Here is a 15,210-nt window from a genome sequence, read left to right as displayed (position 1 = left end):
CATTATGAAGCCCAAACATTCACTAAGCATATGGATTCTGGAGTTAGGAGTCTTGTTGGAATCCAAGCGCTGTGGGCAAATTTATATCTCTTTGCCTCACTTTGCTAAAGTATAAAGTGGGGTTGAGAAGAAAAGCTATCCCAGGGGACAGAGATGATTTTTCATTGAGTTTAGTGAGTTTCAGCCCTATTCTTCCGCTTGAGAACCGTGTGACCTGGAACACGCCTCAGCCTCTCTGCGCTTTGGATTCCTCATCAGTCAAAGTGGGATGGTAATAACAAACCTGCCCCTCTCACCTCAGTGCGAGCACCAACTGAAACAGTGTATAACAACTCTAAAGGACTGTGCAAATGTCATTTAGTATTTTTACAAAAGTTTTTATTTCATTCTGTTACATCTGTTCCGTTCACCCCCCTATGACTGTATGGGAGCCAAGAACAGGATTGCGCTGTTTGCACTTTTAGGAAAGCAAAGAGGCCCAGAGCCCTCAACTCCCCTCATCACTGTCAAAACAAAGGAGTGACTTTGGCAGCATTTCAACCCCATGATGTGTGTCGAGCCCCAGGAACCTGGCAGGGCACAGCCATCCAGTCACACCCCTGAGGTGACTGCTCAACTTTGTGGATTGTAAATAAAAACTCACACAGTTCTGCCAGAGAAGCCATGCTGCCATCGTAGGCATGGATGTAACTCCGTGCAACACTTGAGATTTTCTAAATGTCACATTTCTACAGCTCTCTAAATCAACTGTAAACTGCTCTGAACACTCAGCCCTGGGTGCTGGCAGGAATTCAATCTTGGTCCTAATAGCCATGCCCTACTCCGCTCTCTGGGAGTGTACGAGATGCTCTGGCTAGCAGGGCACCCAGTGCAAAGGTTGCAGCCTCAGTCCAAGGCAGCTTCTGCTCCCTGAAGCTGCGGTCAAGCCCTTACCCTGCAGCTTTGTGCTGGATTCTTTTCTGTGTAGACTCAGGGAGATTCCTGACCTGGGTTTTTTGGAACATAAGACCACAGACTCAGTATTGTAAACAAACTTTATCTTTTTCTGATAATGGCTGTGCAAGAAGGCAAGAAGATCAGAAGCCAACACAATAGAGGATGGGCAACCACCGCACCCAGTTCCTTAATAGAGCAAAATTATAGACTTTCTCTTCCATCCTGGTACCAAGTTAATATCTGCTGAAGAACTGCTTTGTGGTGGGCAGAGAAGGGTCTGGGCTGCTCAGGTGAGATGAAGGTGACATGATAGCCAGGGGAGGGAAGGAGGTGTCTTCTGGTCATACCTCAGCCACCTACAAGAGGGCTAGTTGTCAGAGGTAATAGCATGCATTTGAAAGAGCACACAGTATTTGTCCAGTAAGATGTTTGGGATCCACCATTTTACTGAGGCTAACATTATCTCTATCAGTTAATGTAACATAACATTTTGTCTATTCAGGGAGTTTGGCAAATAAAAATCCTCTAATGGCCAGTTCCTGACAGTAAACTTCATAATGTTTCTCCAGGTTCAAGAGAGTATAATTAAGTTTTTCCAAAATAGAGATTTAAGTTATGTTCTGGCTTCCTGTTTCCGTGACTTGCTTTCCCACCAGCCATCTTCCCCAAGCTACTACAGATCTGACTGTGTTATTCTCCTACTTAAAACCTGCCAATGGCCTTCCATATCGTTAAAATAAAACCCAAATCCTTTCCATGAAGGGGTCTCTGTTAACTTGCTGAGTTTATCTCCTTTTGTTCTCTTTCCCCCAACCCCATTCACTTTGTTCAGACACTCCAGCCTCCTTGCTGTTCCTACAATACCCAGGCATATGCTGCCTTAGGGCCTTTGGACTTGCTGTTCCCTTTGCTTAGAATGTTCTTCCCCCAGCTATCTGTGTGGTTTCTACTTTACTTCAATTAGGTCTTCAATCAAACGTCACCTTCTCAGTGAAGACTTTCCTCACCACACTTTTTAAAATATCAACAAACCAACACACACACACACACACACACACACACACACACACACACACACCATGTACTTCCTAACCCACTTCCACCCTTTATTTTTCTGCAAGGTATTCATCACTGACTGACATACTATATATTTTACTTATTAATCTTTTTTATTGTCTATTTTGTTTACTATTGTATCCTCAGTACCTAGCATACGGTAGGTGCTTAATGCATATTTATTGAATGAAAGAATGACTTCATGTGACTGCCTCCTCATCATTCAGGTCTTAATGCAAATGTCACTTCCTCTAAGAGGTCTTGCCAACCACACCCAACATACCCAAATACACAATTTTATATTATTTTTAGCACTTAATACCTGGATTATCTTATTTGTTTGCTTATAGATTTATCGTCTGCATCCCACCCTAGAATGGAAGCTTACTGAGGATAGAGTTCCTGCCTATCTTGTTTACAACTATATCCTTGGCACCCAGAATAATTCTGGGCATGTTAGAATGTTCAATAAATAAAAGATGAATGAATGAATGGCCAAAGGGAAAAGACCTGAGTGGCAGAACAAACTGACCTTCTGAATGAAGTTGTTGGATATAAACTAATACATTTTTAGGGAAACTAAATTGCCCAGTCACATTTCAGTTATATTCATAGTGAATTTACATATTAGGAAACTGAAGGTTCCCCCTCCATGGGCTCCATTCTGTGAAAAAGTAAATTTCAGTAATTGGACTAGATATGGAATGACAGGCTCTTCTGGTCTAAACAAAACTTTTAAAACCCTCATGGATCTAATATCCTAGCAAAGAAGATGGACAGTAAATAAATAATCACATGTGTGGTGAATATTTGCATGGGGCTTAGAAACATATAGAGTTCAACTGGGTTGGGAGGCAGGTATGGTTGTGGAAGACATCCCTTTGAAAGAGATATTTTAAATATTTGTGCCGAGACTTTAAGTGGCTGGTAGAGGGGGATCGTGGAAGAAGACTGGGGAAAGACCATTGGCAGCACAGGGGGACAGCATGCACAGCCTTTTGATGGGACAGAGCCATCCATGTTGGACTCAGAAGGCAGCAGGTACATCAGGAGATGTAGACAGAGCCAGGTCATGCAGGGCCTTGTCAGTTATGACAAGGATTTGGGATGTTGCCCTATGTGCAATGGGAAACCTCTGGAAGTATTTAAATAGGGGAATGTCATTAAAAGATCATCTACCTGTAAGAGAGATTGAGAATGGATGGGAAGAGGGTGACACTGAGGTCAGCAGACCAGTTGGGAGGCTGAGGCAATGATCTAGGAACAGGGCAACCCTGGACCACGGTCGTAGCAGTAGGATGGAGAGAAATGGGGAGATTCAAGAGATGTTTCAGAAGAAGAGTGAACAGAACTTGGTGACTGACAGATGATAAAAGGTAAATAGAACAAAGGGGCAAAGAAGACTTGACATTTCTTCCTTGTCAATATGGTGGATGTTGTAATTTACTACGATCAAGATAATGGGAGAAAAATCAGATTTGAGGAAACATACGTAAACTCAATTTGGGCCAACTTTGTAAGGCATCCAAGTGGAGAAGCCAAATAAGTAGTTGGATAAACAGGGCTGGAGCTCAGATAAGAGTCTGGGCTCTGTTGTCTCCTAAATGGCAATATTAAGATTAATAGACTCTAGAAGATTCTAAGAGCCAGTATTAATCCAACAATCAGCAGTATGACCTAGCTCATGATAAGAAATGCCTTAAGATATCCTAAAAGCAGAGAGGCTTAAGGTCCTTAACAGGCCTTCCCATGTGCCTAATGACAGCCAGGCAATGATCTATCATGGGCTCTCTAACAGTAGAGATAATGCATTATCAAACCAAAGATCCACAGGTCATTGTGGAATTGAATTACAGCAGCTTCTGTTTATTGAACCAATACTATGTGATAAGCCCTACGCATTTGCAATCTGGAGATGATCATTGTTAATAGATTTGATACAGGCCTCACTTGGTGTTACCTATCTTGTTGTTATACATGTTCTCAGTCAATCCTAAAGACTACTCTATGAGATAGTCATGATGATTGTGCCTATTTTACACACAAAGAAACTAAGTTTCAGAAGAGTGAAGGACTCACCCAAGATCATTCAACAAGGGAATGCAAATGCCAAGATGAAAAATCAGACTTGTCTGATCCCAAAGCCCGTATCCTAATTCAGGCAACTAGTTTCCTGAAGGTAAACTTAACAGATGGTCTTTTTCCTTCTCTGAGGCTTAGGAAACAATTTCTAAGGCCAAAGAACTAATCTCTTTGTTAAGCCTCTGATTATCCTGTCCACACTGTCATTTTCATACTGAGAAATGGGACCTGGAAAGATGCCATTAGCAGAAAAAGGTCTACTTTACAGTTACAGGACAGAATTGCCAAAAATCAAAGTTCCCCAGCCCACTACAGCATATGTTCCTATGGAGCCCAGGGCCCCAAACCAGTCTTTATCGCTTGTTTTTCAGACCCTCTCACACCTAGAGGCACTGTAAACTGACAGATGCAGCAGTGGGAAAGAGTGTCACTTCCTTGATAGGTAACCTTGGGCAAGGGACTTAAACTACTTTTCTCATGTGCTCAATGGGGCTGATAGTGGTATTACTTCCTATCAATAATGGCTAACCATTACAAAAGGCTTAACACAGACCAGGCGCTGCTCTCAGCATCTTACATGTATTAACTCATTTAATCCTTTCCACAGTCCCACGGGAGAGGCTGAGGAGGACCTGTTATTCTCCCCACATTATGGAAGAGTAAATGAGGCTCAGAGAGTTGAGTAACCTGCCCAAGTTCACACAACTAGTAACAACAGAACTAAGACCTGAACCCAAGCAATCGGAGAATGTCTCACTACCAAACTGTACAACAGCATTTCTGGCACAGTACCTGGTGTGCTTAGTTAATTCTATGCCATTATTTTCATTGTAATAATCACCATCATCATCATTTAAAAACTAAAGCAGAAGATAGCATTTAAAACTGAGGCATATAGCCGCACAACTCCAAAGAGCAGACATCCAACCTTTTTAGAATTGTCTTATAAAAAAAGAAACGCTATTTGCAAGCCAGGATCTTAAAACCCATCTGAGAGGGATGGCACTTTTTTAAGCATCCCATTTACGCAAGCAGTTTGATAAATGCCAAGGGAGCTGAATAGCACTGCAGACCAACCACTGAGGGAATTCCCCCATAAAAGCTCCCAAAGCCATTTGGAACACAGTCAGCAGGCGGTGGTCAGTGCACTCATCCTTGCCATCTCTGCCTCCCTACCTGGCAAGCTTGAGAAATTGCCACATCCTTTTTAGAAAGAAGAAGAAGAAAATAAAACTAATTAGAAAAGTCTGACATTGCGATGAAAAGCCTGCTTTTAATGCTAAACTCCATCAGAAGCAGTGAGAAGGACTGTGAGGTTGTGAGTGGAGGCTTTGAGACTCTTCCCACAGTGGGCTCCTCCTCAAAACCTAATGACACCATGTCAGAAGGGCCTTGTCAACAATCCCATTTAAAGCAGGGGTCCCCACTCACCCTATTTTTCTCTGTCGTTCAAAGCAATCCCTAATTATCTCATGTAGCTTGTTTGTTTCTTATCACACACATCGCTGTAGAAAAACACATATTCTCAGCACCTATTAGATGTTCAATAAGTATTTGTTGGATAAAAGAGGTAGAAATTCCAGTCTCTATTCACATCTCATCTCCGAAAAACATTTAGGGGTGTCTAAATGTACAATTAACAGCAATCACTACAAAAATTCCCTTTCCTCTCCTACACTCTAGCAGTGCTAATAGAAATATACTGCTAGCCACCTATGTAATTTTAAATTTTCTAGCAGCCACACTTTAAAAAGTAAAAGGAATCAAGCAAAAATAACTTTAATAATGTATTTTATTTAACCAACCTAATATACCCAAAATATTACCAACATATAACAAATATTTATAAGTTATTAATGAGATCTTCTACAGTCTTTTGTTGTTGTTGTTGTTACTAAGTCTTCAAAATCCAACGTATATGTTATCTTCATGGCACATCTCAGCTTGGGCTACCCACATTTCAAGTGCTGACATGTGACCAGTGGCCACCATATTGGACAGTGCAACTCTAGCACCTTAAAACTCTCAAGAGACCCTCTCTCTCTACTATCTCGGGAAAGCTCTCTCCCTCTCTGCATTTGCTGTTCTCTCCTCCTGGAACTTTCATTCCTTCCCCAATAGGTACTTTCTCATTGCTCGCATCACCAACCTGCATCATTTATTACCTGTTGTTTAATGGCTGTCACTCTCCATTAGAACATGATCCTTGTGAGGCAAGGATCTTATTATATCCCCAGAGCCTAGCACACTCCCTTGCATATCCTAGTCCCCCAATGAGTATTTGTGAATGAATGAAAGCAGGAATGAATGAATGAACAAATGAATCCATTAGATCCCATCCCTTCCCTCCTTTGCACCAAGCTACACTACAGGACACAGACCCACCCTACTCTAGCACTCCCATAGTGTGAATCATGTTTTTGTGCAGGGTCTTAATTATTTTGGGGGCCATGAACCCTTTGGTAGTCTGTGACACCCCTGGATACTTTCTCAAAATAATGTTTTCAAGTGCATAAAGTAAAATTCACAGAATTACAAAGAAAACTAATTATATGTAACTACATTTGGCAAATTTTTCTGAAAATTGTATATGGTAATATAGCACTTTTTAATAACGCACTAAATAACAAGATATAACAGCGAGTCTAATAATTTCCCTGATTTTGAAGTAGTCCTAAGCGTACATGCTATTGAGAGATCTGTCAAACTATAATGTGATGTGAAAATATTTATAATTCTTATGGGTAACAATGTCTAATATTACTCTATTCCTAATTGAAGGAAATGCTACATTTCAATTAGAAGTTAGGGGAAATAAAGATGAATTTTCCTTCCCATCCAAGTTCACAGACCCTGAATTCTATTCACTTCTTGGCATCTATGAACCCCAAGAGCCTCTGTTTTAGTGTGAGAATTCATCTCCTCAGCTTTGTCCTTCTTTTCATTAGAGTGAAGGATTTGAGAAGATAATTACAAAAAGCTTCAGTGCTCCTTTTCCACTGCAGTCTGGGGGTAGGGGGGTGGAGAATGAGGGGTGGGGCAGGAGTTGATGCATTAAAATATAGGTATTCTGAAAAAAAAAAAAAAAGGGACTTCCCTGGCGGTCCAGCGGTTAAGACTCCGCACTTCCACTGCAGGGGGTGCATGTTCGATCCCTGGTAGGGGAACTAAAATTCCCGCATGTCACGTGGTACAGCTAAAAATTATCTACCTATATGTATATATAGATACAGAAATTCTGTCCAAGCATCATACACACTAGTCAGAAGCGTGAACATTAGACTCACACTAGCCTGGCTCTGCCACTGCCTAACTTTGTGACCAAAGGCAAATATCAGCCTCTTTGAACCTCAGGGCTTCACCTGTAAGAGGAGGTAAGATTTTCTACTCACAGGATGGGCAGCAAGATGAAATACGATAATGAACTTACTTACTAAAAGCCAGGCACCGCATGTGCACTCAGTGAATATTTCCTGCAGTGTTGTTGCTATTTCTATTGGCCCATGTCTGTCTTACCCCCTTTCTCTAATAAGACCTCCAGTGCCCAGCAGGCCCTCCACCCTCAGTTTCCTGAAGTTATCTAATTGGCACCACTGGCCATCTTTGCTCTGCACTCAGGTCAGGCTCCTTCATTAGTTCCTGTCAGGCTGTGTGCTCTGATGGAAAGGGATTGGAATTATCCAGGTCTGAACTGGCATCCTCGAGGTCTATAGATAGGTGATGTTGGTCAAGTTACATTATCCTTCAAGGCCTCACATTAACATGGTAGGTAATAGGTCCCCCTCACAGAGCCATAATGAGGATTAAGTGAACACACAGTTTCATTTAATAAATGTTAGTTGTCTTTTCTTGGTCAGTTTTTCAAGTGGAAATTAATTCAATGAGGGGCACTCAGATAGAGCAAAAGTTGTTGAAAAACGGAAGTAGAATGAGAAAATAGGCTTTGCCACAAAAAGTTCATTTCATGTTCAACTCTATTTTTTTTTTTTTCAGGACTTTAAGGTTTCCCAGCCACAAGCATCCAGCTAAACACCTACATTAGAAAAAATAACATTCCCCAACAAGAAAATAAGAAGCCCTCTATCCCTACCCCAACTATCATAATTGGCCCCCGTCATGAGGGCCAGATTGTGCAGCTGGTAAGTGGAAGTGACTTTGCTTTAGGGGAAAAACAGGGAGCTCAGATTGCGCTAAAGTGTGATCAGGAGCTTCCCACGAGGAATGTGACCCACTCCGAGCTGTCCTGTAACCCAGGGATTTTTTAATGATGTCCATGTAGAAGACGGGAGAGTATAAATAGAGGCTGGTTTTCAGGGGCCAGTCTCAGTACTGTAAGCATTCCCCAACTATAACCACCGCCTCCCCACCTCTCCCCAGCCCCAAAGTGTTGGGAGAAACAATGCATTCTCCAGACAAGTGTGGGCTTGGAGTCAGATAGGCCTGGATTTATGTCCCAGCTCAGTCACTCACCACCTGGACAGACTTCAACAAAGTAATTTTTTTCTAAGCCTCAATTTTCCTTAACCATAAAACAGAGAAAATACTACAGTTGTGGAGATACTACAAGGACTAGAGATTCTATGGATAAAGGACCTGGCATACAGTAGGTACTTGGTAAACGGCAAATATTAGTATATAGTATGAACCACAAGAGTTGAAAAGAGGAGTACAGTGTCTAAAAATAGAGAAGGTGAGGGAAATCAAGGTACAAGAAAGGGAAGCAGGAAATCAAAATGAGAGACCTGATTGCTGAAGGAATTTCAGCTTTTTCACTGTTGCTGTGAAATAAATGATAATGTAGGGATGATTAGAAGGTAATTTTACGTACTACAAAAACGACTTATTCATGAGCATAGCACAGAGCAAGAGATGAGAAGTGACGCGCACAGGAGGTCAATTACAGATCTCGTTCCCAGCATGTGAACAGGTCTATTGTCACAAGTCACACCTCACAACGGGCCAGTCCCAGCCCTCCCTGTGCACATCCTTGCTCACCAAGAGGCTTGGAAGGGTAAGTCCCCCCGTTTCACAAAGTGATGACAACAATTAAAATAGCAGAAAAAAATGACTGAATTGTCACTATTTCTTTGGTGACCAGGTTATTTTTAGCTTTCCAATTTCCTTTCCTTGACTTTGGGATCCTTGTAAGCAGTGACAGTCTAAACCACTAAGCATACATGAAATTCATTAATTGTTCAATATTTAACTCCATTTCCAAGTTCTCTTTTCCCTTGGAGATATAAATAGGAAGGCCAGTGACGAATGGTAAAGAAGAGGCTTGATTTTGCTTTCATACTCCAACCAGAGTCCCAGGAAGCTCTATTCTCAATGAGTAATATTTCTTCTTTCTTCTTTTTTTGCCTACTCCCTGCATCTTCTCCCTCCTTCCGCTCATACTACCTACTCTCCTCCCAAGACAGCTATGTCACCTATCAGAATTCTGTGAAAAAGAGTTAGGCCTAGGACTCACAGACACAAAAAAGGAAGATAGAGAAGTGACATCAGCTCTTACCATGTGCAGGGCATCATCCTAGATGCTGGGGAGAAAGACACTGATGGCCTACCAGACACTTACAACCTACTTATTCTACACAACTAAGTCAAAAGTCCTTGATTAACGGAACACAAGGCCCCCACAATTCCACCCCCAACCCTCACTTCCAGCCCCATCTTTCACCCCTTCTGCTACCACAATGCAGCCTAGAACGCAGAACAAACGCCAGGTCCTGGTGCTTTACATGGAGCTGTGATACATCTGAAAATGTGGGACAAAGATGAATTTGAATCCAGCACTACCATTTAACTATGCGACTTAGGCAAATTTCTTAACTTCTCTGGACCTCAGTTTCCTTATTTGTAAAATGTAGACGATAATACCTTTTTCATAGGATCACACGAAGATTAAATGAGATGACACATGGCAAGTGCCTGATGTGTGAATGACAGAAAATTCCCACTAGATGCCCATCTCTCCCCGACTAGGTTAGATGTGGGTAGAAACAAGGGAGGAAGAAGGAAGCTCCCTGTTAAAAAACTTTTTTCTCCCATATTAATATACCAATAAGAGATTCTGTTGTATCAACAATCTTATTATAAATGCAAGTCACCTCTGTGTGCATTAAGCTTATCAATTCTCACCTTCATATAAACTATTTAAATCAGACCAGTACCTTCCAGAGTTTGAGGTTTCAGTATTGTGATTTCGATGTGGAGGAGCAAGGTTATTTTAAAAACCTTTTTAGGAAGGAAGCAGATGGCAAGGAAAAACTTTGGACATTCAGAACACAGCAACTGGGTGGCTGAAGGTCAGGGTTGGGATAGGGGAAAGGAAAACATAAGAATAAAAGAGAGTAGGACAAGGATCCTGAAAAGGAAGCAGAAGGCCATTACATACACACTTGTCCCACTTTATCATTGTGCCTTTGGCTCTGGTGGCAGCTGGAATGTCACTGACAATCACCCAGCCTGCTGCCTTTGGCATACTGTCAGTGGATTGAGACATCAAGATGCATTTGTCAGGCTGCCTTGTCAGCTTGCCCCAGTTCAGCCAGACTTCTTAGTAGAGGCTCTTTCCGTTCCAATCCAGCACAGGTAGCTCCCACAAAAAACCCTTCCCTACTGCGATGACAAAGAAAGTATAGAAAGAGAAATGAGGGAAAGGATGGAGAAAGATGACCTGCATCGTACAATACTTCCAAACCAAAGGACTGCAAGAAATTATCCCTCACCATTGCACACGTTCTCCTTAACAACTTGGATGTATATGCCATTTCATATGATTTCAAACCATTTGATTTTCATAACAGTTGTGTGAACAGATTGTAAGCAGGGCAGGTAGGACTATCCCCATTTAAAATAATGAGGAGACCATGGTCTAAAATTGTTGGCCCTTTCTCAAATTCCAGCTGCTTGTTAGGAAACAGGCCACTTTAAGACCAAAATCTCTTGACTCTACATTCCAAGATAATGAGTCAGGGCTCAAATTTTACACTAGGCCTTTAAATCACTATCACAGCAACCGGAGTGGAATGTCTCCACCATGTGAGGCTGTAGACAGGATGGAAAAGCTGCAAGTTTCAAACCCTGCCTCTGCCAGTGACCATTCATAAGAATTTTAAGACCTTCACCTATGTGGTCCTTGATTTTCTCATCTGTCAAATGAAGTGGGTGTGGACAATCTTCTACCCCTAAAGTATACGTATGCTAAATACTTTCATCTATTTCACAATTGTACCTCTGCACAGTCTCCTTCGCCAATCATATTCAATACCCTATCAAATGTTCTGAGACTCTGCAAGACCTAAAATGACCTTAAAAATAGGCAGCATTGCCACAAATCCACAATGACGCCCACCTTCAGTGTGAGCCCCATTCGGGGCTCTGTCCTGCAGCCACAACCCACCGCCACCCCTAAAGGGCAAAGTGCCCCTTGGCTACCTTCAGCCCTAGGACCAGGACTGCAGGTACCAGCAGCATGGGTCAAACACAGAGAAGAGACCCTGGCAGTGAGCTCAGGACCTCTAGGGGCAGGGAATTTGGGGTCTCAGATACTACAACAAGGTCTAGAAAAGGGGCGTGCTCTAGGTGGGCACATCCATTTATACCTTCAGGGAGAAAAGTTGCAAGAGGGTCAGAGTGGGGCCTCTAAAGGATAGGCCCAGGGCAGCAGCCCAATAGCTCAGGTCTAAGGGCAGTTTTGCCCATGGTTATTTGTCCTTCTCCACCTCCAAGTATCTGCTCCCAGTTCCTGTTGCTGGCAAAGCCTATTCATTAAGACTTCCTCACCTGTAATACAGATAAAGATAAAGAAGGCACATGTCCTATTTTAATGATTCCCAACCTTGTTTTCATGAGAATTCTTTCATTATCTTGAAAGGAAATGCAGGAATTCTCAAAAATCGTTTTACCACAATTAAAATTAATCTTAACTTAAAAGACAGAATGCTTATTCACAGTCACCAAAAGGTGGAAATGACCCAAATGGCTACCAACACATGAATGGATAAATAAAATGTGGTTTATGAATACAGTGGAATATTATTAAGCTATAAAAAGAATGAAATTCTGATACATGCTACAACGTGGATGAATCTTGAGGACATTATGCTAAGTGAAGTAAGTCAGACACAAAAGGACAAATATTGTATGATTCCACTTATATTAGGTACCTACAATAAGCAAATTCATAGAGATAAAAGTAGAACAGTGGTTACCAGGGGTTAGGAGGAGAGGGAATGGAAAGTTATCATTCAATGGGCAGAAAGTTTCTGCTTGGAATTATGAAAAAGTTCTAGAAATGGAAAACGATGATGGTTGCCTAACAGTGAGAATGTGCTTAATGCTAATGAATTTTGCACTTTAAAAAGTTTTCAAATAAATAAATATTATGTTATGTATATTTTGCCACAATTTTTTTAAAAGATAAAATGCCACTGTGCACTCTCAAGGTTTTCTGGAGGGGAATGATAAAGAAGAAAGAAGAGAGAGCACAGAATCAAATTTCCAAAAACAGTGTCACCTCCAAAAAAACCAGGGACAGAGACCTTCAAGATGGCAGAGGAGTAAGATGTGGAGATCACCTTCCTCCCCACTAATACATCAGAAATACATCTACATGTGGAACAACTCCTACAGAACACTACTGAATGCTGGCAGAAGACCTCAGATTTCCCAAAAGGCAAGAAACTCCCCACATACCTGGGTAGGGCAAAAGTAAAAAGAAAAAACAGACACAAAAGAATAGGGGACAGGACCTGCACCTATGGGAGGGAGCTGTGAAGGAGGAAAAGTTTCCACACACTAGGAAATCCTTTCACTGGTGGAGATGGCGGGTGGGCAAGTGGGGAGCTTCGGAGCCACAGAGGAGAGTGCAGCAACAGGGGCGCAGAGGACAAAATGGAGAGATTCCCACACAGAGGATCGCTGCAGACCGGCACTCACCAGCCCGAGAGGCTTGTCTGCTCACCCACGGCGGGAGCGGGGGCTGGGAGCTGAGGCACGGGCTTCCGAGGTCAGATCCCAGGGAGAAGACTGGGGTTGGCTGCATGAACACAGCCTGAAGGACGCTAGTGTGCCACAGCTAGCCGGGAGGAAATCCAGGAAAAAGTCTGGAACAGCCTAAGAGGCAAGAGACCATTGTTTCAGGGTGCACAAGGAGAGGGGATTCAGAGCACTGCTTAAACGAGCTCCAGAGATGGGCACAAGCCATGGCTATCAGCACAGACACCAGAGACGGGCATGAAATGCTAAGGCTGCTGCTGCAGCCACCAAGAAGCCTCTGTGCAAGCACAGGTCACTATCCACACCTCCCCTCCCGGGAGCATGTGCAGCCCACCACTGCCAGGGTCTAGTGATCCAGGGACAACTTCCCCAGAAGAACACACGGCGCGCCTCAGGCTGGTGCAACATCACACCAGCCTCTGCCACCGAAGGCTTGCCCCGCATTCCGTACCCCTCCCTCCCCCTGGCCTGAGTGAGCCAGAGCCCCCTTAATCAGCTGTGCCTTTAATGCCCTCCTGTCTGGGCGGGGAACAGACACCCTCAGGCGACCTACATGCAGAGACGGGTCCAAATCCAAAGCTGAACCCAGGGAGCTGTGCGAACAAAGAAGAGAAAGGGAAATTTCTCCCAACAGCCTCAGGAGTAGTGGATTAAATCTCCACAATCAACTTGATGTACCCTGCATCTCTGGAATACCTGAGCAGACAAGGAATCATCCCAAAATTGAGGTGGTGGACTTTGGGAGCAACTGTAGACTTGTGGTTTGCTTTCTGCATCTAATTTGTTTTTGGTTTTATCTTTATCTTAGTTTAGTATTTACAGTTTCTTATCATTGGTAGATTTGTTTATTGATTTGGTTGCTCTCCTCCTTTTTTATATATATAAATATATGTATATTTTTCATTTTTCTCTTTTTGTGAGTGTGTATGTATATGCTTCTTTGTGTGATTTTGTCTGTATTACCTTTGCTTTTACCATTTGTCCTAGGGTTCTGTCTGTCTGGTTTGTTTTTTATTTGTTTGTTTTTAGTCTAGTTTTTAGTGCTGGTACCCATTGGTGGATTTCTTTTTGGTTTGGTTGCTCTCTTCTGTCTTTCTGTCTTTTTTTTCAGTACTTTTTAATTTTTTTATTTTCAATAATTTTTTTATTTTTTATTTTAATTATTTTATTTTATTATTTCTTTCTTTTTTTCTCCCTTTTCTTCTGAGCCGTGTGACTGACAGGGTCTTCATGCCCTGGCTGGGTGTCAGGTCTGTGCCTCTGAGGTGGGAGAGCCAAGTTCAGGACATTGGTCCATGAGAGACCTCCCAGCTCCATGTAATATCAAATGGTGAAAGCTCTCCCAGAGATCTCCATCTCAGTGCCAAGACCCAGCTCCACTCAACGACCAGCAAGCTACAGTGCTGAACACCCTATGCCAAACAACTAGCAAGACAGGAACACAACCCCACCCATTAGCAGAGAGGCTGCCTAAAATCATAATAAGGTTACAGACACCCCAAAACACACCACCAGATGCGGTCCTGCACACCAGAAAGACAACATCCAGCCCCATCCACCAGAACACAGGTACCAGTCTCTCCCACCAGGAAGCCTACACAACCCACAAAACTAAGCTAAGCCACTTGGGGCAGACACCAAAAACGATGGGAACTACGAACCTGCAGCCTGCAAAAAGGAGACCCCAAACACAGTAAGTTAAGCAAAATGAGAAGACACAGAAACACACAGCAGATGAAGGAGCAAGGTAAAAACCCACCAGACCAAACAAATGAAGAGAAAATGGGCAGTCTACCTGAAAAAGAATTCAGAGTATGATAGTAAAGATGATCCAAAATCTTGGAAATAGAATGGAGAAAGTACAAGAAATGTTTAACAAGGGCCTAGAAGAACTAAAGAGCAAACAAACAATGACGAACAACACAATAAATGAAATTTCAAATTCTCTAGAAGGAATCAATAGCAGAATAACTGAGGCAGAAGAACAGATAAGTGACCTGGAAGACAAAATAGGGGCAATAACTACCGCAGAGCAGAATAAGGAAAAAAGAATGAAAAGAATTGAGAACAGTCTCAGAGACCTCTGGGACAACATTAAATGCACCAACATTCGAATTATGGGGTCTCAGAAGAAGA

The sequence above is a fragment of the Balaenoptera physalus genome (assembly GCF_965194825.1).
Source record: "Balaenoptera physalus genome assembly, chromosome: 8".
NCBI lineage: Eukaryota > Metazoa > Chordata > Mammalia > Artiodactyla > Balaenopteridae > Balaenoptera > Balaenoptera physalus.
This window is presented reverse-complemented; position numbering follows the sequence as displayed.